The sequence below is a fragment of the Platalea leucorodia genome (assembly GCF_965183815.1).
Source record: "Platalea leucorodia genome assembly, chromosome: 7".
Lineage (NCBI taxonomy): Eukaryota > Metazoa > Chordata > Aves > Pelecaniformes > Threskiornithidae > Platalea > Platalea leucorodia.
In genome coordinates this window covers 55994686-56021431 of record NC_138829.1, presented here as the reverse complement: position 1 = coordinate 56021431, position 26746 = coordinate 55994686, and the positions used below count along the sequence as shown (strand labels likewise).

At 39.0% G+C, this 26746-nt stretch overlaps 1 protein-coding gene across 1 annotated transcript in view; it reads right to left on the bottom strand.

Moving 5' to 3' along the window:
* KCNQ1 (potassium voltage-gated channel subfamily Q member 1) overlaps nucleotides 1-26746 on the bottom strand; it is a gene marked incomplete at its 5' end in the record, with an annotated part of 370416 nt that overhangs the window by 318469 nt on the left and 25201 nt on the right. The gene's annotated exons all lie outside the window — the stretch shown is intronic.

Below are 26746 nucleotides of genomic sequence, written 5' to 3'. Positions count from 1 at the left end.
GCCCTTTGGCCAGTTGGGGTCAGCTGTCCTGGCTGTGCTCCCTCCCAGCTTCTTGTGCACCTCCAGCCTACCCACTGGCAGGGCAGTATGAGAAGCTGAAAAGTCCTTGACTTAGTGTAAGCACGGCTCAGCAACAACTAAAATATCAGTGTGTTAACAAGTTAGTCTCATCCTAAATCCAAAACACAGCACTATACTAGCTACTAGGAAGAAAATAAACTCTATCCCAGCCGAAACCACACCACCAACCCTGCAGCCTCTGCCTTCAAACCCCTTCCCTGAGCAGCTTCAGCTGTGCCCACCGCCCTGCAGGACTGCTGCTTGCCTTAAAGGAACATAACGCATTTGGGAAGCAAAACATTTAAGACCCAAACTGGATGCTATCCACTACACACTAGGCATAGGCAGCTTCCAGTTCCCAAACAACTGCATGTTTCTTTTTAAAACATGACATGAGCCATGAAGAAGACTTAAAACACTCACTTATTAAACACAGAGCTAGTTGTTAGGGATATTTTTCACAATTCTGTTGAGACAAGCAACACCAATCCTTTGCACTTGATAGAAACTTGGTGCAAAATCCAGTAACTACATCATCCCCCCGTTACAGATCTCTAAAACAGTTAATCAAGTTTTTTTCCTCAGAAAAACAAAAACAAAAAGGAATTGACATAATGAATAAAACTGAACTCAAGAGGAGAAATATTAAAACAGGACATCAGTGGCTGCAAAGTGGCACGGCTCAGCCGAAGTCACCCAGAGGCTTTATCTGTTTTTCACATAAGTGAGAACTGCATTGGGTAAACCTGTTGAAGGGCCAAGCCCTCAAGAAAACAAAAGTGTGTCAAGGCTGACATTATAAGCTAGACTGCCCAATGGTTGCTTCAAAATGCAGCACATGGAAGTCCAATGCACACATAGACAAATGATATTGTAAGCACACTACAAAATCGTGGAGAGGAAGTTTGTAGGTAATTAGGTACAAAAATCACATTAGTAAGTGATAACAAATTGAAGTTAATAGGACAGAGATTATCACATATTGACACAAATACACATATGAGAATATACTTTTACCTAGGCAAAGTATAAATATATGGGTGTTTCTGATTTATCTCTAAAATCGTCTCATTTTACCTTATATCTCTAACTTTAGCCATTCTTAAATGGAAGTAAAGTGCTCAGACAAGGCAGGGGAACGCAAAGATGAGCCAGTCATTTGAAACATAACATAAATGTTCCCCAAGCGTCTAGCCCTTCTATCTGCAATATTCCCACAATTGCTCAAGACTAATACATATGACAACATGAACATAAATGGCTTCAGTTACACGAAGGTAGCTAAGCGTCTCTGGATAAAAAGTCCAGCAAACAACGAGTTGCATGGGATGGTGTAAGCTGTCTGAATACACCTTGAGCGGTAACAATTAATACTTATTATATCCCTTAAGAGTAGCAGACTTCTTAAAAGTGTAACTCGGCCAATACATGAAACCACAAGAGGGCACCAAAGCAAAGACTATCCCTTTTCTGTACTTTTCCTAAACAAACACAACTAAAGAGAACCTAATAAGGATTAAAGGTGAACATTTGTATGCCTAAGTGACAAGAAGATAAACTTACGGTAAATCATTTGCCAAAGCTCTTTGCTTGTTACTATTAGAAAAACTGAAGGCTGACATAAGAACTGCATCAAGTGCCAGTCACCGCACTACTTACTTTTATGGAGTTTTATGCACATGGATCCATTTCAGTCTTACTAATTTCTCTTTTTATTCCCCACCCTCAGAGAAAACTCTTGAAATGTATTGTTGTGCTCTTTCCAGGCTGAAGCATGAAACACTTTCATACCCACAAATACACATTATCCCAAGCAAAACAAAGATGTTCAGTCAGATATTGCTGCTTCTTATCTCTTTCTTTGGCCTTAGAGAGAAGATGCCCACAAGCCCCACTAGTACAGCCGTGCCAGTGGAGCACCACAGCTAAGCTACTAACCCTGTCACGCTGGCATCACTATTTTGTTTCTGAGACTAGATGAATGCACATAAGGAACAGAGGGTTCAAAATTAAGAGATTAAAAAATACACAGTCCTCCTCTGAGATCAGCCTGCTGTTCGTTTCCTTCCAACACTTGGTTCTTACCCTGTTTTTGTTTCAGTACTAGTGGCTTCCTCCTCAACTTTTGAAGCATAAGAAGGGAGTGAGGCACCAGGAAAATGGAAAACAGTTTGCCACTTTTTGTTTGTTTGTTTGTTTTCTTTTTTTGACAGCTACATCCCCTCTCTTCAGCCAGAAGTGGAGCGCAGATTCTCAGTTACTGCTTACTTTCAACTTGTTGACAGCAGACAAGTCCACAGCAGTTAAATAGTTACAAACAACAGCTGCAAGGACAGACTCTGCCTCAAACTTGAATTTGCTCTATGTGAAAATCATCCTGGGGAAATTTAACTGTCAAGCCTCATAAAGCTTCCACTACTCATGTGAGAGCTGTGATTTTTTTCCCCCAGGTATTTAGAATGTAACTGAACTTGTGTGAATTTTCACAGGGAAAAATCAAAGGTACAACCCTGACAACAGAAGATGAAATGTCAAAGCCTCCAAATTGGTGTATTTTTTCAAAGCAAACGTTACAATTTCCACATGCCCAAAACAACCTTATCACACTTAATATCACTTCACTGTAATCACTATTACTACATCTTCCCAAAAAAGTACTCACCTTGATACAGATGCTAAGCATGTAAACTGTTAATCCAACCAGTTAATATCAGACAAACTAATGGACAACTGAAACCAACCTTACAATAAGCAGCATGAGACAAATTACTAGTAGGCAGATGTATCAGCCCCACCCTAATCAACCACATAATTCCAGATAGCTAAGTTGAGAGCTTTGTTTCAGACAAACTAAGCCTCACCTGCACGTCAAAGCTCTGCTGTCAGTGGAAAGACACCGGACGCCGTCAGGGAGCAATTTATATCCCACGTGAAACAAGTTTTGTGCAAAACGTTTAGTTATTTCAACTGTTGAGCAGGTAAAGGATCTAAACACGGACATTTAAATTAGGCAAACTGAGTGTGGGCTATCCAGTGTACATGCTAATCCCCAAACACTTACGAGACTTCACAGAACAGTCATTTACTCTTCACTGGGTCATAGCCAAGCTGCTTTACTGTAACGTAACAAGTGGAAAAGCATGTTACTTAGCCAGCCTTGCTTCTCTGTCTCACAGTAAAAAATTAAAAATACCTTAGCTCCCATATAATATCACTCAGGGACTTAAAGATCTAAGACAGATGAATGTTTTAACCAGTAGCACCAGCCACTCTGGAACACTTTGCTAAGCATAGAGCCCTGTGCTGATTTCACCAGTTGTATATGGGGTAGCTGAACAAACATTCACCATTGTATCTGCCCTAATGACTCCAGTATAATACACCTTTTTCCTCTAAAGGAGAGACAGACAGCAGAACACCGGAATATCTTTAACTCTAGCAGTCAGAAAAGGCTTAATCTCCTGGAAACCGCCAATCTTATCTCCTGAAACCCGTTGCTTTTTTATACTCTATGTACAAATGTGACCATCTTCAAGAAAGGAAGCAGAGTGATGAGAAGTTCAGGCTTTCATGAGCTCTGATCTAACTCTTAGATTGTGGGGCCAAGCAAGCATTAGAGATAAGGCAATAGTGTGTGAAGGCTTTCATATTGCCTGTCCCAGGTTACCAAGTAGCATCTGCCTGCATGCAGATAAATGACAGATACTGCATCAGATGCACTCAAAAATACTTGGCTTTGTGGTCAACCCGTAGCTAACAGAGCTACGTTTCTTTTAATACCAAGAATTTTGTGAGTGTCTGATCATCTCTGTACTTCTGGATGTGAAACCATGAAACAAGTATTGAAGCAGTGTGGACACTAACACTTACAAAGCAGCAGATGTTTTCTTTCATGGACGCGGTTTTCAGTAGACTATTACAAGGTGACCCGTTTCCTCTCAGACAGCCAGCACTGTTCTACTGGAAGTCTGTTTCTGTGGTTGCCTTTTCAACTCTGTTTTACAAGCACTACATACCTGGTAGAGTCATACCCAGAAGCGGAGATATCTCAGCACCCATGAAACAACATCAGGATGCAGCCCTCCAGTAACAGGTTGAGCTTACATCCATCTAAGCCTGTACATCAACTTGGGATGTGTGTCTATGCTATACTACCCATTAAAGAGAAAAGCACATATATAGACAAGGCATATGTAGAGTTACATGAGACAGTGTGTGCACAGGTGTGTATATGTGGGCAAACATATAATAAATAATAAAATTTGGCTTACTCCATGAAGTCAGCCAGACAATTTAGATACTTTTTGGTCTCAAACAGGTTTGAGACGTCAGAGCATCTCCAGGAAAGAACCATACAGCTGACAGGTAAACATGACCAGCTAGTGTATGCACTATATTTAGCACGATATAGGAAATATATAGGGAATATATTAAGAGCTACAGATGGATTTAATGGTTTCTGACTATTCTAGGATATATTTTGACTTTCAGAACAGATACAGACTTAGGGCTTTTTTACTGACCTCAGTGGCAGCTGCAGAAACTTGACACATTACAGGTAGCTATCAGTACTTTGCAGCGTCGAGCCCTGAGCTGCTACTGTTTTTCTGTATTTAACTATGGTTTTAGAACATTAGCATGTCTTTTTTGTGGCTTGAAACAATGTGTGGAATGATCAAAGGAACAATTAACCACTTACTGAGAGATAACAATGCTCATTGAATAAATGTCATAGGTAGGAGAACCGATAAAGGTTTATAAAATATGTCCAGTGATACGACCAGGAACATTTAAAAAAAAAAAAAAAAAAAAGGTGCATGAAACAAGCTGGAAGTACTTACTCACAAGATTAATAGTCTCATGCACACGCAGCCATCATCATCAAAACCAGTATTAAAATGTGGGCAGATTTTATTCCTTCTTGCAGTGTTTCTTACATACTTTCAGTGGGAGTCTTTCCATGAACCTGGAAAAGGTTGGCATTAGGCCCTAAATTAAGCTGAAACCTCAAAAATATTTAATAGAGGAGAAGGGACATGCAAAGTTCAGCTCAATTGAGTTCTAACCCTCCAGGAAGACAGCCAGTTTTTCCTTGTTCAATGTCACATAAGAGATGGCTTAAGTCTGCTCTTTACTTTTGAACAACTTTTATTCATTACATCTATCAATCTTGAAGATACCCAACTATGAGTGCCCTTGCATACAGGGAATATTATTTTTAGCATATAACTGCTAAATCTGTGCTCTTTTTTTTGGCATGAGGTCAACGGCTAGTTGTAGTTCATCCTGTCTGTCTACTGGAGAAAATGACTGAAACTAAAAAAGAAATATTCTGTAAATAAAAAAGTCTTTTGGGTCCTTTCGTGTCTTTGGTAACATTCTACCTTAAGCCTCCCACTGACTGCACCTTACTTTTGGGGAACTGGATTGTCTTCCTTTGAATGTACAGCTTTATTCAGTCATATGCATGATCAATCACCGACCATGCAACTTCCTCACCAACCCTGTAACTCAGGGGTGGGTTTGGTTTTTTGTTTTGTGGGGCTTTGGTTGGTTGGTTGGTTTTTACAGAGTAAATAACTTTTTTGCCATTTAGCTTTCAACTGTGATAGATTTCATAGAGTAAACACAGTAAACAAAGTAATACAGACAAAGTTTAACCTCCTCTAAGCATACAGTTTTAGAAGAAGTGGAAGGATGACATTGAGAATGAATGACATGAGTGTGCAGATTAAATATGGGCAGATTCTTATCTTGATCATCATAATTTGCAAACTATAATGCTGCTGCATACCCAGTTCATGTTAGTTCATTAAAACATATGACAGCATCATTATTTCATCTTTCATCTCCGTGGCTTACATATACCGACACTTGCTTTTCAGATCGTGAACACAGAAGGTCAATGGTAACATAAAAGGACATTTTCACGCAACAAAAAGAGTTATTGCAATGAGGATTTAGACAGACAACTTCAGGTAAGACACACACTGAAGACAAGGGATCACTCTTTAACTTTGTCATATATTCTGTCCCATTCCAGGCCAGAGAAGTCATTCCTTACTTAATTTTCATCAGGAAAACCCTGATAAAAAACCTGAACGGGTTTTTATTACTACAAGTCAACATAAATCCCTAACCACCTCACGCAGTACTGCACGGTCATTTTCATGGTGCAACTAGGTAAACATACATACTAATCCATATCAAGTAATTTCTTACTGCAGCTAGACACCAGGTCTTTCTTGTTCTTTCATTCAAGGCATTTTGGGGTTGCTTGAGGAAAAAAAATTCTAATAAAAGGTAGAAGTTAGAAGGGGAATAGCTAGAACTTGTCAAATGGAGGACAGTTGACAACAAGAGAGAGGAAAGGACTCTAGATCATAAACAGCATCACCAGGAAGCTAATACAGGATGGGAATTTATTTTATGGGATCATTATCAAGGTATAGTGTCGAATAAAAATGCCAACTGGTGCTTTTAGAAGTGAAAAACTCAGATAGGGTTGTTTTTTAAAAAAGGAACTGGATTTCACCATGCAGAGAAGAAAAAAAAAAAAAAAAACACAAAAAAACCCCACAACCTTTCATTCTTGATGAAAGTCACACACAAACATCCTGTATACGTAGGTCTTACTCTGAACTGAACACTGAAAAGACACTAATTCTGTCATGACTGTAAACTACCGGAGCACAGTGCCAGTCTACTAATAGAAGACTAAATGAGCATTCAATTATGCAACTGGTGGACGTCAGAGGTCCTCCATCACTTCCTCCATTAAAAAACAAGTGTTTGTTTAAGAGAATGGTCTGGTGAAGGTACATGATTAGAATGAAGGAGCCCTGTACTTCAAATCATCTTTGCCCATACCTTTGGCCAACTTTGACATTTTTATTAACGCTGTATTTTTCTTCCAGAATATGGCTGTGAACTCTCTAATCCTTGAATGAAAATTGCATAATAACTGCATTAGCTGTGCTGCCTAGCCAGTTTGTTTAACTGCTGAAAATATATAAATTTTAATTTGGGTCTAGAGCCACAAATAGGGCAAACTATTAAAAAAAAATATTAAAAAAAAAAAAAATCACTGTAGCAAGAGGTTAGAAGTGACCAGCAACTTACAGAAACCATAGCTGAAGATGAAACAAGTTAAAAAAAAAAAAAAAAAAAAAAACACCAAACAAAAGTACCTTATTCCTGATAACAAAAAAAGGGTGGGGGTTTAAATCTCTGGCCATGCAGGCTCTTTGCATGGTTTTCCTCTAAGGATTTGTCTTATCTTTTTCTGTTTTGTTTTTGAGGCAGGGGAAGGAAGGAGGGGTACAGCCCCTTCCCATCTTCCAGCCTCTCTGTGGTATGAGGATGCCCAGCAGAAGGAGAAGTACACTTGCATTCATGCAGAGGAGCATGATTCCCTCCAGGAACTGGCTACAACAGTTTCCTGTACCACACACGCTTCCTCTCTGTTATGTCCTACACAGGTCAAGCTCATAGACAGATCACTATTCTCAGTTGTCACTTGCCACCAAAAAACCTTCAGCAGACAAAGTGCGAATGCTCTGTTTGTGTTAGCTTAGGTCTATCAGATGGAGCTTCCTGTTAATATGTATTTGTTCCAACCGTAAGGCAAAGTATAGTTGGTGCTTCCTGAAGGAAACAATGGCATAATTTTTAACCAGCTCCTTGACTCCCTGTCAAAGAAATGCTGTCTGCTAGCTTCCATGTGAGAAAGCAGTTTTATTGTACAAGAAAGATAATATACAATACAGGATAGTCTGATACCAAGAAAAACAGGTTAGCTATACGGCTAAATAAGCAAGGCTTCTATCACACTTACGTGGCTCTTCTGGGAGATTAGAGTCTGTAAAAATAATTTAAATTACGGGCAATGTCCCAAAGCACAAAGCACACAATGAATCAAAAGTCATTTAGGATACAGCACCAGAATTATTGCAGGAAAGGCCTTTAAGGTCTTGGCAAAGGGTATGATTGCAGTAGAAATGTAAACCAGACGTCAAGATGCTTCAAGAAGAAAGGTTAACTGCTCAAAAAAAAAAGCAATGTTATTGCATCCTGCAACGAGGTATTGGTTCCTTTGAGAATAGGCATGGTTGAACAGGAAAAAGATGATAGGTACTGTGCAAGAAACTGGAAAAAAGTATATGCTACATTTAAAACAAGTGCATGGCCCAAGAGATGTGAACGACTGGACTGCAGAAGATTAACCAGGGCTCCTCAGATGGTTGATAGCGAGTTTCCGATGTGCCTGATCACTGACATGAAACCCCAGCATAGCAACATGACAGCCACGGAAGGAGGAAGTGCACAAGCGCAACGGGGAAAGGATGTCACCCAGTACTACAAATCAAAAGAATTTTTGCAGTTCTTTTCACATGCACCTCAGGCTTAGCAAGAGAAAAATGTGTCATTAGTGCTCTTACTTGAAGACTAGAAAAGTACACTGAGTATACTGTAAAACAATGAAAGATTTTCTCTTATTCTTGTGGTTTGATGAAACACTACAAAGCAGGAGAGAAAATGCAATTTTCACAGGTTATTTTGCTTGGAATATCTTGTCCTCAGTTTTTGTCACTCTAAAATACCATTAGGAAACCAGTACAGTCCTGCGTGCTGTCCTCATCCTCTCAATTCCACATTCAGGTTTGCCCAAGTCCTGTAGCACCCCACCATTCAAAGCAAAACCCACCATCCAGCAGCATCTTCCAAAAGACATCCACCGTTGCGCACTCATTGCCTGCAGCTCTAACACACTGCCCGTCTCAAGGTGAGCATCCATGCCAAATTCAGCCTATGCTTGGTTTAAGCACACATGCAAGCATAAGTAGAGTTGAACCATGGCTTTTCAGCTGCCCAGGCCAAGTCACTTGGTGGTGCTCACACCAGCAAGAGAACAGGTAGCATCCCTCAAAGGGCCCTCAAAGGATTTGAGACTAAATCACCCTTACACTGTGCTGCAGTCAGGCTGGGGGTGGACACCTGCCTTATTGTACACAATAGGCAGATTTAGGCAAAAACAAACATGAGTTGCAAACAGGGGCTTAGGACAATACATCAGTTGCACACCACCACTGAAAGCAAATGGTTTGTTCTTATTGCAATAGAGGACTTCTCTTTTTACTGGCCAATTCTGGATAAGTTTTCATTTTAATAAGAAGGGAAAAAAGACAGGAGAGAGGTATGTTTTAGAAACTGAGTGCCACGATACCAGTAAAACTTGTTTTCTAGGTGGAGTTTTATACAGTTGGTCTGAGGGCTCACTCCATCACTATTCCACTTTTCTTGTAACAGTAGATTCAAGACAGCAGAGTTTAAAATAATTTAATATCCAAATATTAAAAGAAAAATACTAAAAGCTCTCTGAGGCTTTGTAAAACCCAGCTTCTGAAAAACTGCCAAGCCTAGACTATTGCTCTGCTTTGCTGTTATCAAACCTAAATTAAATAAATCTTTCTAAATAAAATACTGTACTTTTTTTTTTAAATAAATTTGAAATTACTTTCCTTAAATACACAATATTTCTTTAAACAAGCAACAATATTTACTCCTAATGGCTTCTCTTGTTTGGGCTCGCCAGACACTATTTTGATAGCTTCATCTGACAGAGCATTTTCAAGAGCTGTATCTATTACCCCTCTTCCCCCCCGCCCCCCCCCCATTTACTTTCATCACAGCAATACTGCTGCAAATCACTTTCCCTCCCTAATTAAAGATCAAAGGACACTGTATTATGCCTCCTAAAGCATATGCATCTTATAATACTGCAGAAAACCCAGACTTGGTCAGCTTCTCAGCTCACAGAATTGCTTGCTTCGTAACCAGCTTCTGGATATTGCACGTAGCCAACAAAGAAGGCTATCCTACCCCAAAGAAGTAAAACAAGGCAGAAGAAAGCAAACATTGTCTCCACACCTAAGGAGAGAGGCACTATCCCACAATGTTGTACAACTGATTTACTAGTGCACGTAAACTCATATACTCATTTTATTGTGGTACAAATCAGGACTTACATGTCTATATGTTCTATAACGAAACACCCACATTGCTAGCTCAGTAAAATCCCTCCACGACAGGAAAACATTGATATTTTTGACAGCACCTTTACCTTTAGTTGTGAATAGAGTGAAACAGTGACAGGGACTAAAAAGCCACAGATAGGTAAATACACAAATGGGAAAGAAGTAATCATACCTCGAGCTACTGACCTGGATAGATGCTTAATTTGATTTATTCCAAATATCACAAAAGTGACACCAGACCTGAGCAGCTCTGGCCTACCACCTCACCTGATCCCCCAAATGCCTTTTCGCTCTCCTTTCTCCTGAAACAACTGTGCCTGAAAGGCACTTTCATCAGTGCTGGCAAGTAAGATGAAGACTGCGAGAAAGATCTGAAGCTGGGATAAGTACTCTCACCACCATTTCCATTATGATCCTCTGCTTTAATTATCTAAACATACAGTCAACAGATGCTTTCACAGGAATCAGTATTGGCGCCATCTTTTGAGCTTTTCCACATTCAGTTCTCTGCTGCACGTATCTAGGGCGTTGGGGGGAGAAACAGGACACCCTTAATGCATCACAGCTTAGAAACAAGGAAGAGAAACTCCATGACAGGATAACATTCCTAAGGTGAAAGCAGTGGATTTCAGCAGATAGACATATTTCCATTTCCGGAGAGGAGAAAGTGTTTGCTGAAGGAACACTTGGAAGCTATGGCAACTTGACTTTCTTAGTTTGCTTTAAGCATGATGGAAATTTTAAGTGCCCCGGAGGAAAAGAATGAAAAAAGTCTAGAAAGTGACAGGCAGCTTTTACATTTACAGTGACAGAATCTTTCTGTAAATACAGAAATCTCTATAAATTTGTGCCATGAAATACAGAAACACTTAATACTCCTTTTCCTCAAAAAAGCCTAAATAGATTAAATTCCTAAAATGCAATCCATGCTGTGCTTAAAGAGCTTTAGCTTTGTGCCCTCATCAAACAATAGACACTTTTCCAGGCTGAAAATGATGAGGATAATTATTTCCATCATTCCAGCAGTCAAGTTAGCTCTTTGTGGAAATTCCAATTGTCTATCACTGGGCTAAAAATTCTGCTGTATCATTTGAACTTGCATTAAAACCATTCAAGACTTTGATCTATAAATTAATTTTACCCTTTCAGAAATAAATCTTGCAAATCTATACAACATCCCCACAGACACTGGCATACTTGTTAATACCATACACTGTATGAGTGGTAATACAAGAATCTGTGATAATACAATCACCCACAGATGAAACCGAAGCAAAACAAGTTTGGCTGTATCACAGAAAAAAGTATTTTCTTGAAAGCGCAAAAATGGCATGGCCTGGGTCAACTGTTTCTGTTAAGTGCCGTCACTAACCATTTGTAATCCAACAGCAGGCTGGCAGTGTCAGCATATGAGAAAATCTACAGTTCAGTGCAAAATTATAAGAAACTTAATACTTCAGTATATCAGTAGCATTCCTTCAACAGCAATCATCTGTTTGACAATCTATGGCAGTAGCTGTGGTGTTGTGACCATAGCAAGTTGAGTACATGAGTGAACCCAGACTCACAGAGGAAAGTAGCATCTTTCAAAATGAACTGATAAAGGTGGAAGAAAATTAGGCAAACTCTTAAGCATCAAATGGAAGACTCACTTGACTTTGAGCTTATCTGTCTTTTACAGCCATACCTGCTAGCCAATGCACTGAACAGAAAAAAATTGATTAAATTCTAATGGGATACTAAAGGAAAGCAATAAAATCAAGAAAAAAACCCCTCTGTCCCAAATAAAATAAAGTAACATTAGAAGAAAATTGTTCAAGAAAATTATAATCAGTTCTGAGGCCTGCATCCAAGTGACATTACAAGGTGATTTAGTGTCCAGAACACTTAAGGTTCAAAATGGAACTTCAAACTTGTACACTCAACTACCAAAGAACTTCCTTGTAAGAGGAGTTAAGCTGATGTAATCAAAGGTTTGAGATGCTTAATACACTGAACCTTACAGGAAGGGCTCCTATTCAGGAACACAGTGGCTCTACATAACATAACAAAAAATCAACTATTGACTGGACACACAACCCTGCTGTGCTCATAGTAATGGCCTCACCGCTGAAGCTGCCAGACACACGCTTTATTTTTCCTCTTCCATGAACTTTTCTGTAGTTGGAATTTTAGAAGACTTGCCCACTATAATGATCAGAAAGTTTGGTTATAAAATGCATATTTTTATATTGTAAATATTAGTATATTCATTGAGACTGTCTTCCCCAACCAGTACCAATTAAAAGCATACTTGCTGTAACATTATACAAGAAAAATATATCAGCATGCGTATACCTAATTCAGCTGCCCAAACATCATGTTTCCACTGTAAAAAATATGAGGCATCTAAACATTTCTGGGAGTTGTCTTTTGATGCTGAAGAAGAAAGAAGCCGTATTTATTTTGTAGCGAAATCTCAAATTCTCAGTCAGGTGACTTCAGGAGCAAGGATTTGTCAAAATTCATTCATGAAAAAAAGACCTGAGAGATGATAACATTTTGTGGCACATTTGAAGATGGGCCACAGCCTTAGGACGGGAAAGCTAGCACAGTCCCTTTAAAGCCTGGCGTATAACACCAACTTATCTCCACAGGGAGCTGGCAAGTATTTTGCTGTATGTATAAATGTTATTTTTCACTTGTAAATGAGATCTCAGATTCAGAATTCCGATGAATAACTTTTATGATTTATCTTAAGATTCTTAACCTTTGCTGCTAGTCCTGCAACCTCCACAGTAGTGGAAAAGGTCAGTGCACTCGTGTAGACCAGATGCTTGGGCTATTCATCGTACTAGCTGCGAAGCAATCAAAAGAACAGAGCAAAAAAAAAAGAAAAAAAGCCTTGGATGGAAACTCCCTCTGAACTTTGTTATGCTATTCCATCTCCCTGAACTTACAAAGAATTGTCCCTAAGCTGCATCATTTTAAGGCTATGATTTGACACTCTCCTTTAACACATAGTTAGTCTCATCTGAATTCAATTGGCCATTGAGCACTTTATTAAATGCTTGCTGAATTTGGGCTTCACTCAGGGCAGATTCCAGCTCAAAAATACATATTCATTGGAAACAGCAGTGGAGCTTAGCTATGAAACTTAGCTTGGGATTATTAAGATCTTCCAGTATTTCTCATAATTCTGGTATAGCATCGCAAGACAGTATGAGGAAGCAAGGGTGCAGGGCATGGGAGACAGCACACTGCCTGCTCTGCTATTCCAATGTTAACACGGACGTAAAATGATTTCTATTACAGCTCTTACTAAGGCTTTCAAACTATACATAGCAAGTGCTTGCTAACAGCATGGAATACATTTCTTAGAACAGAGTGATACAAGTCAGAAAAAGGCAAAAAAGAGATTTGAATTCTTTGGCACATTAATTGACTTGAACAATAAATGACATTCCAGTTAATTGTTAATACTGCAAGGCCTGACATTATATGTAAAAGTTTGAACATGAACTTGTTTCAGTTGTGTGGAGGAAAGCATGCAGTACATCTGCAACATTAAGATGTCAAAATATTAAATTACTCAAATTTAGGACTCAAAAGAACTCCATCTCATTTAAACTTTATACATACCAGAAGTATTAGGGCATTAAACCATAGTGCTTGTTATTTCAAGTCCTGCCTATTTCTTTTAAAAGCGCCAATATTTCTAAATATGTACTTAGTTTTATATGTGGTCCTCTGCAATGAATAATAATCATAAACATACATTTGTAATACATAAAGCTAAGTATGGGGGGGCAAGCCTTTATGAGAGGCAGACCTTGAAGAGCTCTCTCCGGGAAGTCACCATATCATAGCTAAACTACCAGGAAATATAAAATGATGATTTTCTGTCAAAGTTCAGTGCCCTTGAGATTAATCTGTCATTTCAAGTGTATGTTTAGAAAGTGTCAGTAAAATGTATTGATATGATCTGCCAACATATTAAGAACATCCATTTGAGTAACATATGACCTCATGGCAAAATTATGCTTAAAGATACTATTCTTGGCCCTAAACATTTTAAAGACATTTTAAACAAGCATTAACAACATTGCAACAGCATCCAAAACCCTAAGAAAACTGCAGGGTCAAGTTCATCCACCTATGTGACACTGCAGTAGATGCATATCCTTCCATGTGCGTAACTGGCTGCCAGTCACAATATTCCGTAAGATACTCTCTGGTAGCCATTCGCTTCATAGTATCTATTAATTCTGCCTGTTTAGTTTTCAGTCATGGGAATTTATTGTTTAGAACTACATCCTGTAGATTCTGGTGGCAATGCACTGAGGGGAAAAAAGCAGAGATGAAAGTTGAAGAGAGAAACACAGTACCATAGAATCACCCATTAAAAGCACTGAACTTTTTGCTTTGCTTTTTAACAAACAAAAGATTTGTATGGTTATAATGAAAGCGATTAAAAGCAGCCTAATATTTTGAAGGCAATTCTGGAAGTGCATCATAATTAAACCATTACACTTCACATGCATCAAGTAATCCATAAAATTCTTCCATGTAAGGATCAGATTTCCATGTACGTTCATCATCCAGGACCTCAGCCATGATTCTTTTGCATAGATTTTCAACTTGAAGCACTGATCCCTTTTGAACATGTAGTTCCAGTTACAGATCCTAATCTATTTGACCATTCAGTCTCTAGTGAATTTAATAAACTAAAAAGCTAGTCAAGTAGAAGAATCAGTATCCTTATTACATGCTAATTGATAAATTTTATAATAACTAAAAAGAGGTAAAAATTACAATATTCAGGACATACTAGTCACCTTGCAAGTCACAAGACAAAGAAAAGAAAATTACAAAGGACAAAAATAGTTGACCTTCCTTTTCAAACTGCAGCTTTAATGAAATATTTACTTCTTATTTCCAAATGATTTTAGCAACAGGCTTGCCCAGATTAAAGCACAACTTCATTTTTAATGGAATTTTTTCAGAACAGGCTAAGAAAGTCCTATAGAGTTCAGAATTTCAGGCCAGACCATGAAGATTTTTTTTTTTAAAGCTTAAATAGTACCATGCTTCGTTTCCTTGAAGTCCACAGGACCAATTGGAGACAGAGGGGTTACTCTTTCTGTTTATCAATGTCAAAACCCACCCTGCAATAATGAATATTGTTTTTAAAGACACAAAGCACTTCAAAAGCTGCAGAAGGCTGAGGAACACCAGTAATGCCAAACAGCATTAGAAGAAAAGTCAGCAGTACAGCATAAGCCTGAAGGACATGGTTTGATTACGGACATTATTGAAATGGCACCTGTGCCATTGGAGAATACTTTTCTATGCAGTTTCACCTTCGTCAGTACAAACAAAAGCATTGTTCTGCTTGGAAAGTCTTTGGCAGCAGATTTGGGAAAATAACAAAGTATCTCTAATGTGCATAGCACATAACATTTGTTTCATAATCTGATGGAGCAGAATTAATTTCTTGACCAGCTGACAGGATATGCTTAATTAAAAAAAAAAAGTGGAAGGGAACTTTCTTCATCTATGTACTCCTTTTTTTCTTCTCCAAGCAATTGCCTGGGCAGATTCCTACTCTAGACAGTCTGCATGTGATTACCACATGAAGCAACACTGAATGCCAGAAACTGGATACCAGTGCAAGCCTCTGGCTTTTGGATTTCTTAGACACTGTTTATATGTTTCTTAATATCTCTTAGATAAATACAGTAGATAGTGACACAGATTTTGACTATCTGCTGCTTAAAGGGCCACAACCATTAAAAATAGAAATAAATAAATAAATAAATAGCAAGTTCCCATGCCCAAGGTGTCTTCCCCATAAAATAATCACTTTTCAAAAAGAGAATTATTATAACTTGTCTCAAAAAAAGGAACCTAAGGACAACTAATTTATAAACTTCACATTTCCAGATTTCTTTTTATATACTGTTTCCCATTACTCAACAAATACCAAAAGAAAATCATGCTACTGTGGGATATCCTAACAAATTTTGTTGATGTGAATTCTTAATTGGGAAGGAGGGGGCAATTTCACATCGTCCGTCTCTGACACAGATTTATGGGAGAGCAGTATTTTATAATAAAAATATGTTCTTTTCAGTAGAATACTGGCTCCAGAACTTCATTTGAGCTCAGAAAAACCTAGCATTGCAGGTAAAGAAATAAGTGGGGCACATCAGCAAAGAAAATATTTATGTTTGAGCAGTGAAGTCATGAATTCCCTCGGCAATAGGCTTCAACAAAACAACCCAATTATTCTGAACAGTGAGAAACTTCTTTATCTGAAACAATAATCCTTAAGCTTTTAAAAGTGATCCATGAAGTTTTTGTGCCTTGCTCAAGTTGGCACACAGACATGTTTCTCATTCACCTCAGCCACTTAAGCATAAGTTATATTATTACTCCCACAGTAAAGACAACTTCCAGAAACAGGCTCCTTTTTAACCAATAAAAATCACCTGTTTGAAAGTTTTGGGGTTTTTTGTTTGTTTGTTTGTTTGTTTGTTTTGGGTTTTTTTGTTTGTTTGTTTTTTTGTTTTTTGAGACAAACTCCTTTACTTAAAGGTAAATTGTCAGAGAAATTGTTGCTGTTCCCTATCACGATTAAGGGATAGGAGCACAGGAACAGTTTGGGGATGGAAAGCATCAGAAGTCGAGCATTCATAAGAGTTTGGGAAAAAAAGGTTCAGTGAAGAAACAAATAAAGTCTGTCTGGAGTAACACAGGCATGGAAGAAACAAGGTTCCTGAGGGAAGACTCCAGCAGATGGCCCCAACGCAGCAGCAAGTTTTCTCAGAACAGCTCATGGACAAGGAGTGCCATTTCCAGTAGCTTTCCGAACACACTGCAAAGGCAAGGTGAAGTCCCAACTCCAGTTTGGTCTGCTGGTACTGATGCATTTGAGAAGGCACCCTTGTTTTATTAAAATGAGTGAAAGCTTTATTTTATTTATATTTTTTTTAATTTATATATTTATTTTTTAAGAACATAAATTAATACACAAAACTAAATCTGGTCAAAAGTTGTGACGCCTAGATGGACATTTATTTTTTTAAACTTAAATTTTCTATGCACATTGTTTCTATTTTTTATCCTTCCCTCTTTCTGGCTTAGGCAATAAAAGACAAGCCATTAACTCTAAGAAAAAAAAAAAGTTTTTGGCCCTTTTTTCCATAAAAATGGAAATTTTACACTTCAGAGAAAAATGAGAATTTTATATACTCTTAAGTTTTCTTTTGAGACAAATGCTTTTTTATAGGGAAATGTTTTTCAATGGATATCCTGATCCTGCCCTTAATAAGCCATTAAATATCATTTCAATGTGACAAAAATCACACTGTTACAGTGCTGCACAGCTTTTCAAAGCTTTTTCCATTGTGATTTAAAAACTTCAAATCATTTTAGAAAGTATTTTAGGCAGATATTTTCCAGTAATAACGGGTCAGAAAGAGGGTACTGCACATATTTCATTACATGTCATTACCCACACACTTCCAAGGCTAGCTGTGTCAAAGCCCTTTTAAGAAACTTAGGAATTGTTTCTCCTACAAGAACATCTAAAAGGCACATACTCAAAAGCAATGCATTCTGGTTAAAAATTACTACATTCTGAAATGGGACTTTCAAGTCTCATGAAAATGTCTTCCTTAAATCTATTCCTTCAGAAAATTTGTTCCATTAATCACAGCTGAAAACCAAACTGGCCTTCCTCTGTGTTCAGGAAGGTATGCTTGGCCCCAACGCAGATGTGCTGATTAATGAACTTGCTGTCTAAGAAAATTAAAAGGTTAAAAAGAAAGAGGTTTCCAATTTTTCAATTTTTTTTTTTTTTAATGTGCCAACAGGATAAAGAGCAGCAGATGCTAGCATATTGTCTGGTTCATCACCTACATATCCTTTAGGCAGACAAGTCTGTCACAGGGTAAAAACAAGAACACTGCACAGAGGCAACTGCAGCACTGCACCAGCTAAAACACTGTCCACAAAAGCTTTTAGAAGTCTTGGAAAGCTGACTTTTTTTTTTTTAACATGTCAGCCTGATATTCCTTTTTACATTATATCCACCACCACTTGTTTTATTATTGCTGCACCATGAGAAGGCTTCGAAGAGAATTTTGTTTTCACCATTAACAATCAGCCTGTAGTTCATTAAAAGTGGAAAACCTATTCATAAAGAGCCATTTACAGCTCACCTCTCTAGCCTGTGTATGTTTACTACAGATAATGATTATAGAGAACCTCAGAGCTACCAAAGCAATTAACATAAATCAAGGATGGCCATCTTTTCCATGCTTTGCAATATACACTGTGGCAAGATAGGTCTAGTTCTAGGCGAATTAATTTACATTAACAGATCTCCCACTCCATGGCCTTCCCTACTTAGTATTTTAAAGAAATTCAGTAGTATCTAGTTCTCTTACTCTACTTCCTCCTAAAATTCCACCATCTTCTTATTTGCCAGCTATCAACTAGTCATGCATTAAAGTCTGATACTTCAAAAATATGTTACAAACCAAGAAATTAAAAGTTCTGGATAACTTCTACCCCAATATACTTCCTGATCTCAGGTAGTTCCCTTGCTCTTACAGACTGACTTTTACTGAAAGCATACTGCATAGTATAGAGATTTCAAGTTTGCAGGCACAGAGCACATTCTTTCGTCAGGCTAACAATGGGAGAGAAAAAAAATGGATGCTAGCTACTTCCTAGTGCATGCAAATTTCCACTGCAGTGACCTATGTAGCAACTGTCATCTTCATTTGCTAACAAAGAAAAACGAACAGCAGAGAGATCAAGTGACTTGTACAAGGTCATACAGCAAGTCTAATGCAGAGCTGAAGATAGATCCTCAAGGACCTGGCTTCTAACAGTGAGTTTCAGACAGATTTCCACGTGCTGGCTGGGCCAGCTCTTTGCACCAAAGAAGCCAGCAGGCAGGGGGAGAGCTGCCTCCTGTCTTTGCCCAGTGTGGCATACATTTAAGTTAGCCAGCCATCTCCCAGCCACTCACCAATTCCAGTGCAGGCACCACCAAGCCTGGGCACAGACACTGCAGGAGATGTTTCTTGCCAGCTCAGCAGGGACAAAGGCGGCCGCATCTGAACAAGTCCAGCACACCCACCAGCCTGCTGGCCATCTACCCTGGTGCCCAATGCTGAGCACCCTGCTGGTCAGTAATGTCAAGGGGGGAAGCCTGAAGAACTGGGACCAGCCTCAAGAAAGACCCTGACCCAGTCCTTATGCATCCCTGGTACCCTCTCCTTCTTGTCTTCTAGGGAAGGCTCCATACAGGGAGGGCAATCCCTGCATTGCCCCTCAGCAAAGGGGAGACATCCTGCCTGGGGGCTGGGGGTACGGAGGATGTGGGGCAAAAGGACTGAAACTGCTTTGGCCACCCCAAAGGTTCCCACCCTCATTTTTAACATCCAGCTCTATTTTCCTTTCCTACAATAATCACCACCGACACTCCCCACAGTGTAACATTGATTATAGGCTGCGGTTTCCCATCAGAAACTGCTTTATCATGACAGCTAGGAATAAACTTGACAATCTACGTAGGTGTTTAAATAGTAAGAAATGTGCATCTTTTGGAGGAGGCTTACAGAGAGTCACTCATAAGCATGGGGCAAAAGTATTTGCTTGATAATTTCACTCAAAGGAATGAAAGCAGAAAGCAAAAGTTGATGCTGGCCTTCTGACATTGAGAAAATGATACAGAGTGGAAAGCTGAAGGCCTTAAAAAGCAAAGTCATGTAGCTTATATCTGAGACAAATTGAAAGGGAGAGACCACCGGTAATGCTAACAGAACAGTGAAAGGGCAAAATCATCTGATTAAAAAAAAGGAGGGGGGGGGGAAGTGCTTTATAGCAGCAGCATCATGTATGTTTATAAGCCGAGCAAGGCTGCATTTGTCAAAGATAAAACAAAGCAGTAACTCAAATACAAGAGGATATTAACTCAGATGAGTTTTATGGGCCAAAAAGGACACAGAACACCATCTCTCTCCTTGCATCTTATACTAGAAAATGCTCATGATATAGATGTATGCAAGGACTTAAGAATCTGTGTTGAAGATAAAACCGCATGTTACAAGCTTGAGCATGAGGGAAGGATCAGTGTTTCCTATCAAAATTTGGAAAGACGACTGTGCAGCAGTGTAGCTCTTTTTGCTACAGTGCTTTTATTTTTTTTTGTAGTGATTTTTGCTTACTAAATAATTTGAGATTTAGCTAACAAAGGGCTGAAAGACACCATTCTCTGAAGAAGCCTTTTCCATTCCATTAACCTCCCAAACACCAAGGGTTTATTAATTTTGCACACACGGTGCCCAAGTCCATTGTTTGATTCAGGATTTTGTGTAAGCAGAGATCTCTACTTACACAGAGGTGAAGAGTCACACCACTGCAGTAGGCACAGATACAGATCCCTTTGCACTACTCAGCCTCTGCAGCAAGACAAGGCCTCACATGAGCATCCTGTATGGGGATAAATTAATTTCTACCTATTATAAAGCAGTCAACATCTGTTGAGGTTTTCATTTGCTTTTTTTAAGCCTGCATGACCTTTCAAATGCTATGATGGACAGACCTCCCAGTATTTCTTTCTGGCCTTATTAACACTGTAACAGGTTGTGGAACCATGCAATGAGGAAATAAGCATTTGAGCAGTGGTCAAGCCCATCAAAGAGATACGGGGTACCAAGATCTTCAAAGCTGTATCGGGTACACAAGAAATCCAGGGTGGGTGTGAAATATGAAAGGTGTTTTACTTCAAGTAAGTGACCGGAAGATTTAGGTTTTCTGATTTTATTTTGGGAGAAGGGGAACAAAAAAGGAGAGAAGCTAAAGCAGTGACCTCACTTCGGGTATTTTACCTGAGTCAGCAATAAAGCCATCTCTAATCCAAAGCTAAAGTAACACAAATACAGATTTACCTCTATTTGTGCACATCATACAAAGAGCAAGAGCAAGTGGCTGACCTGCAGTCATTTCTGTGTATGACAATGCAGCATTCTAAGTTGTTACAACATCACGCAATACCAAGAGAGAATAATTATCCACTGTCTGCCTTCACTCAGAATGAAGTTTAAGACTTAAATTCATTGTGTGTTTAAGGATAGAAGGAAAGCAGTATTAAAGACTTTAGCCATACCATTTGTTCCATCAAAGATTAAGCTTTATAGGAATTACTGTATACCTCTAAAATCATAGTTCAAATTATGTTAAAGTCAACTTATTTCAGTTCCACAAACCAGCATTTAAGGATCAGTGTCCCAACTCAAAATTTAATGTTCCTCAGCTACACGGCTCCAGTCTTAGAAGGTGAAAGACAGCTGGTTGCTGGAACTGCACAGAGCCTGAAAGGGAAACCACAGAATACTCATATGCAGGCACACACTTACATTTTATATCGCATTTCCTTTAGAAGCTGAGGGATTATCTTACTCTCTGAAATCACAGAATGTTCTTAAAGTTTTATCTCTTGTGGTCTATCATCACATCACTTGATATCACCCATCTTGGAAACTAGACAGGGTCAGGCCCAGTTACTGCTTGGATGGGAGACAGCTTGTGAGTACTAGGTGCCACAGGCTCCCAAAGCTTGGCTGGAGTTGACACTTGGATGCAACGTCAAGGGCAGTCAGAAGAGCTTCTACTGCTACATTAGTAGTAGAAGACTAAACAAGGGAAATACAGACTTATTGGTGAATAGAGTGGGTGACTTAGTGGCAGTAGAGACACCTAAGGCTAAGGCACTCGGTGCCCTCTTTGCCTCAGTCTCCACGAGCAAGGTCTCCCTGACCTCTCTGCTTAGATGCAAGGGTCAAGGAGGAGACAAACTACCAGGAAGAAATCAGGATCAAGTTAGGGATGACTTGAGACAACTCATCCTACACAAGACCACAGGACCAGACAGGTTGCGTCTGAGGGTGCTGAGAGAGATGGACTGTGTCACTGTGATTTGTCGCTCTGAGGGTAACGGAGATGGGGTGAAGAGTCCCCTGACAACTGGAGAAAGGTAGATGTTGCACCCATCTTCAAAACAGCCAAAAAAGAATACAGCAGAGACTTTTCTTTATGCAACTAGAGTTCTCAGCTAGAACTGAAAAGGTCACAGCCTACACCACTATTTTCAGTGTCCTGCTGTAGCTAAGACTGCCACAAACTGTAAGCACTCTCATTCAACTCTACTGGAAGTTCACCCTCAAAAGCTGTATCCACCGAGCCACAGACACAAGGGCAAGAAGCCAACAATGGAGCAATCAGGAAAAAGGAAATCCCTTGCATCACAAGATTCATCTGCCTGAAACCATCTGGAAATTGACTCTTCAGGATATAAAGTTCACAGCATACTTTCTAAAGAAATCCAAGCAAAAAAGATTCACAAGTTTCCTGGGCTTTGACCCAGAACAGACTTGAACATCCTTCTCTGGTTTGATATAGCTCAGAGGAAGACTTAAGTGAGAAGTAAAAATTTTCCATGCTAAGACAGACAGCCCCTTCCTCATCCTTCTCCAACCAGTACCCCTTAATCTACTTATTTCCAAAAGGATGAAATCCTGTTGTTTCACATCTCTGGGGTGATACGGTAAATAAGCCAACTCCATGAACCCAAAAATCAGGGAGAAAGACGCAACAGCTACGCCCTTCAAATCAGAGGTTCGGAGGAATACTATGAGTAATTTATCAGCCAGCACGCAATCAGGAAGACTGCCTGGAGTAAGCCTGCTGGCATTTTGCAACTTCTAACCTTTTTTAGCATGAAAGACGCAGAGGATTCATGGTACGAGAGTGATGATGCTAGTAGAGTCTCATAAAATCCTAACAATCTTTTCCCATAGGTTTTGGGAGTTGGAAAAGTGGCTTTTGTTTCCACCAGCAGACAAATCCTTGCATGGATGAGTCCATTAGATTTAGTATAAGAATAAAGCCATCAGTGCTTTTACCTTTGTCCACAAGCCCAACACAAATGTAGCAGAAAGTGATAATTGTCACTCCCCTGTTCTTCCTGTGTGAAACAGTATGTCAGTCCTCACAGGGACCAGAAAAAATATGCATTAATTTTTTGATGCGTATTAAAAACAACAGAAATGGCTTGATATTTTTCTTAAGAAAGGCATCATCTGTTGATGGCAACTCATCACAATAGCTGCTACACTGAAGTTTAAAAGAAAAAAAAAAAAAGGCACTTAAAAATTAAACCTCACTTCAGACCAAATAAAATAGAGTCATCATAATGTGCTTTAGCCAGCAGGCCTAGAAAAGCGCCCTGATGGTATACAAGACAGACTCGTCAGGTAGCATGCAGGCATTAAAAGAACTGCATTAAGAATTTCCTAACTACCAGTGATTCTTCCAGAGAAGATCAGCCTGGTATACTGTCAGGTCACAAACGTTCAAATACACACGCCTTTAGCAGCAGAAGTTACCAAAAGGTCTTAAATGGTAGGCTTCCAGGGACTGCCTCTGTCACATTTTGAGGTGCCCCACCATACACTGAGACCAAATCCTACCCAAGAGATTCAGGGCATTTTCCAAAAAGCTGTGGGATCTAAATCCTGTCTCTGTCATGACTTTAGGGAGAAACAATTGGTGATAATTTTCTTTTCTCCCTCCCCCAATTTCTAGTCTTCTAAACTCACTTTTTCCCCTCTTTTTCTCCTGCTCTGTCACTGCTGCAAAGGGAACAAGCAAACACGGAAAAGTGACCAATTGAAAATAATTTTCATGGCCCACTTTCAGTAATTTTAAAAATAGAGAATCAGAAATTTTCAGAAAGGGGATGTTCAACAGGGGGATGTTTGCAGTATGTTTTGGATTTTAATTAGCACTCTAACAGCATTTTTTTTTTTTAGAGTTAGGAAGTCTTCAAGCCAGGTTAAAAAATGCAGATATAGTCCAAGGGGGTGCCCTCAAATGTTCATTGTTTGCTATCTCTGGAAACAATAACCAGTATATCTGGGGAATTAACAGAACTTTCAGGCAATAAAAAATAATTTAGTTTTGGCTCTTTCACATGCTCTTGTTTATTCAGTCTCTCAAAGTAAACTAACTTCATTGCACTTCTGATTCTAGGCAAAAGAGATAACCGAATGCTCAACCAAATTCATCAGTTCAAAGTGAGTTCCTCTTTTACACAATTAACCAGCTGCAAAGACACTGCACACACAGAGGCTCAGAGAAGAATGGGCTCACGTACACAGAGATACACCATAGTCACAAACTGAAAGAGACAGCAGCCATGGATTACTCCACTGAATACTGGCAGCTGTAGTAGGCTCTTAGGTTTGCAGATGCAAATGGGAAATAGCTAAGGGCACACCACTCTTATAGGGGGCAAGGGGGAAAAAAACCCTCCAAGCCCACAGGGTAGTGTAATGCAAGAGCACATCCATTTGCAGAATGCCATACATATTTACTCCTCCCAGGTACGTTGACGGCACTCAATAACAATCTAGTTTAGATGAGCACACACCAGATGAACAACCCGTCCTATCATCATGTGCTATTGTTCACACACAAAAGTTCTTCCTAACACCGTTTAAATACATAACATGGAAACTCTTGACGCAAACAGCCTTTGTTTCTTCTGCAAAAGATTTGTAACATTAACTCATTAACCATAAATATTTAAAGTGCAGCTCATAACATTGTTTCCCCTAGGCCACTACACTGCTGTTAAGGTGCCCCTTTCAAACTTGTGTTTTAGCTGAATGGCTTTTTACCAGCGGTTCCCAAATAAGGCTAGGAAGCAAGTCCAACACATTCAAGGTCACCGTTTGCATGTCAGATTGCACTGATGGTTATAACTGTTGCCGTTTTCCACCTTGAGAGGGCAGGAAACTAAAGGTCTTCTGGGTAATCAAATGCACATGTAGAAACAATAAAATACACCCATAAAAAGATGAGTGCCAAGCTTATTAATACAGTCTGCTTTGCCAGAAATGGCAGCTAGCCCTAAGTATTCTTAGGCACCTTTTGCCCAATTTTTTTTTTTTTTTTTTTTTTTTAAGTACTACAGAAGTGCAAACAATAAACGGCCCTAGAAGCCACCACAGCAAAACGCAGAAAAAGGACATCTGAAACTTTCAATGTGTGACTGTTATCTGCATGCACTGCATTTTTTCCTCATTCCTGGAATATTGTGTTTAACTCAACACAAGATGGATAATGAAGGCTACTCTTTTTTGTCGTTTCTGCATAACACTTGTTAAACAGGTGTTATGAACAGGTTATTCTGAACAACAGATAGGCCAAACCAAGGAGAAGAAAGCAGAATCTTTTTGAAGGACAGTTTAACAATTTCTTGTGTAGCTGCTTTTCCAATACATCATCTCGTTGTTGCTTTCATTTGAAAAAACACTTATAAACTATGATAAATTATTTGCAACCACAGAGGACAATAAGCAAGCACAGGGATTCCACTGAACTAGATATCCTACAAGCACACGCAGAATAGAAAGACGCTGTCTCCTCTGAGGAACTCGGGAACCTAAGAAAAGGAACAAAACCACAAAAGAGAGGCAGGTAGGGTACTGAAAAGCAACACCACAATATTTGCTAGGGACTGGTGGGATTTCTCCATGTCATCAAGTCCTCTTCTAGGCATCACAGGACAAAAGGCGTAACAAGGAACTTGAACAATAAGGTAGCCTTGGAAGAACACATTTAACATCCTGCTTCTTTCAAGAAGCTATGAAGAATTGATTATCTGTGATCTCCCCTCAAAAATGTTCCAAATATATATATATTAAAAAAAAAACTAGAAAAAGTCTTCCTATAGTTTTTAGCATTTCTTGAGGATTGTAGGCCTTTTTTTGTTCATCAGCTGAAAGATACAAGAGTTTAACTTGAATGCATACTCAAAGCTCTTCAAAGAGAGGAACACAACTGTGTACAACTTACTTAAGGATGATTTTCACTTTATTCATGCTGTTGAACAATTTTCCTTTGAATTTTCAATCATTAGCATGCATTTATTTTGGTTAAATTGACAGTGCTGAAGAAAAAAGTTTCTCATTCCAAATTAGGGTTTTAATTAATCATTAAGTACTAATTAATTTCTCATTTGCCTGGTTTGAAGAGTCTTAAGATATACTTCTATTATCTTATAATTTCAGTCACCTAATGAAACAGTTTGGGGAGTTTTGAGTTCTTAATTTTTTTTTCAATCTTCCTTTTACAAGTGTCACTTATTTCATTAATACAGGGAAAAGTTCACCATTGCTTGAACTGAGCATATTGTTCTTGGAGGTCCAATCATGAGACACAGGCTGCTAGCATTCCTGCCTGCTTTCCCTTTTCTCTTCCAAAGTATCCTCCCCCAAAAGAAAGATGGACACTGAAAACAGAGAACAAAACATAGGCCAAATATAATTTAGTTTTGCTGGCCGTAGTTTTATGTTACTTTAGAGAAACAAAACCAAAACTGCTTTCCAGTATTTTGAGTCAGTTTTCACCATCAGCAAGACTGTCTTTATAAGACACTCAATAGGGTGTCCTAGTTCTAAGCACCTGAAGAATACATAACCATAGTTATTCAGCCTAGATTATTCCAATTAAGTTTTCTTCCTCCCTCCAACTTTGTCACCTCGGTTATTGTGGATCTTGAAACTAGATTTAATCAAAACTGT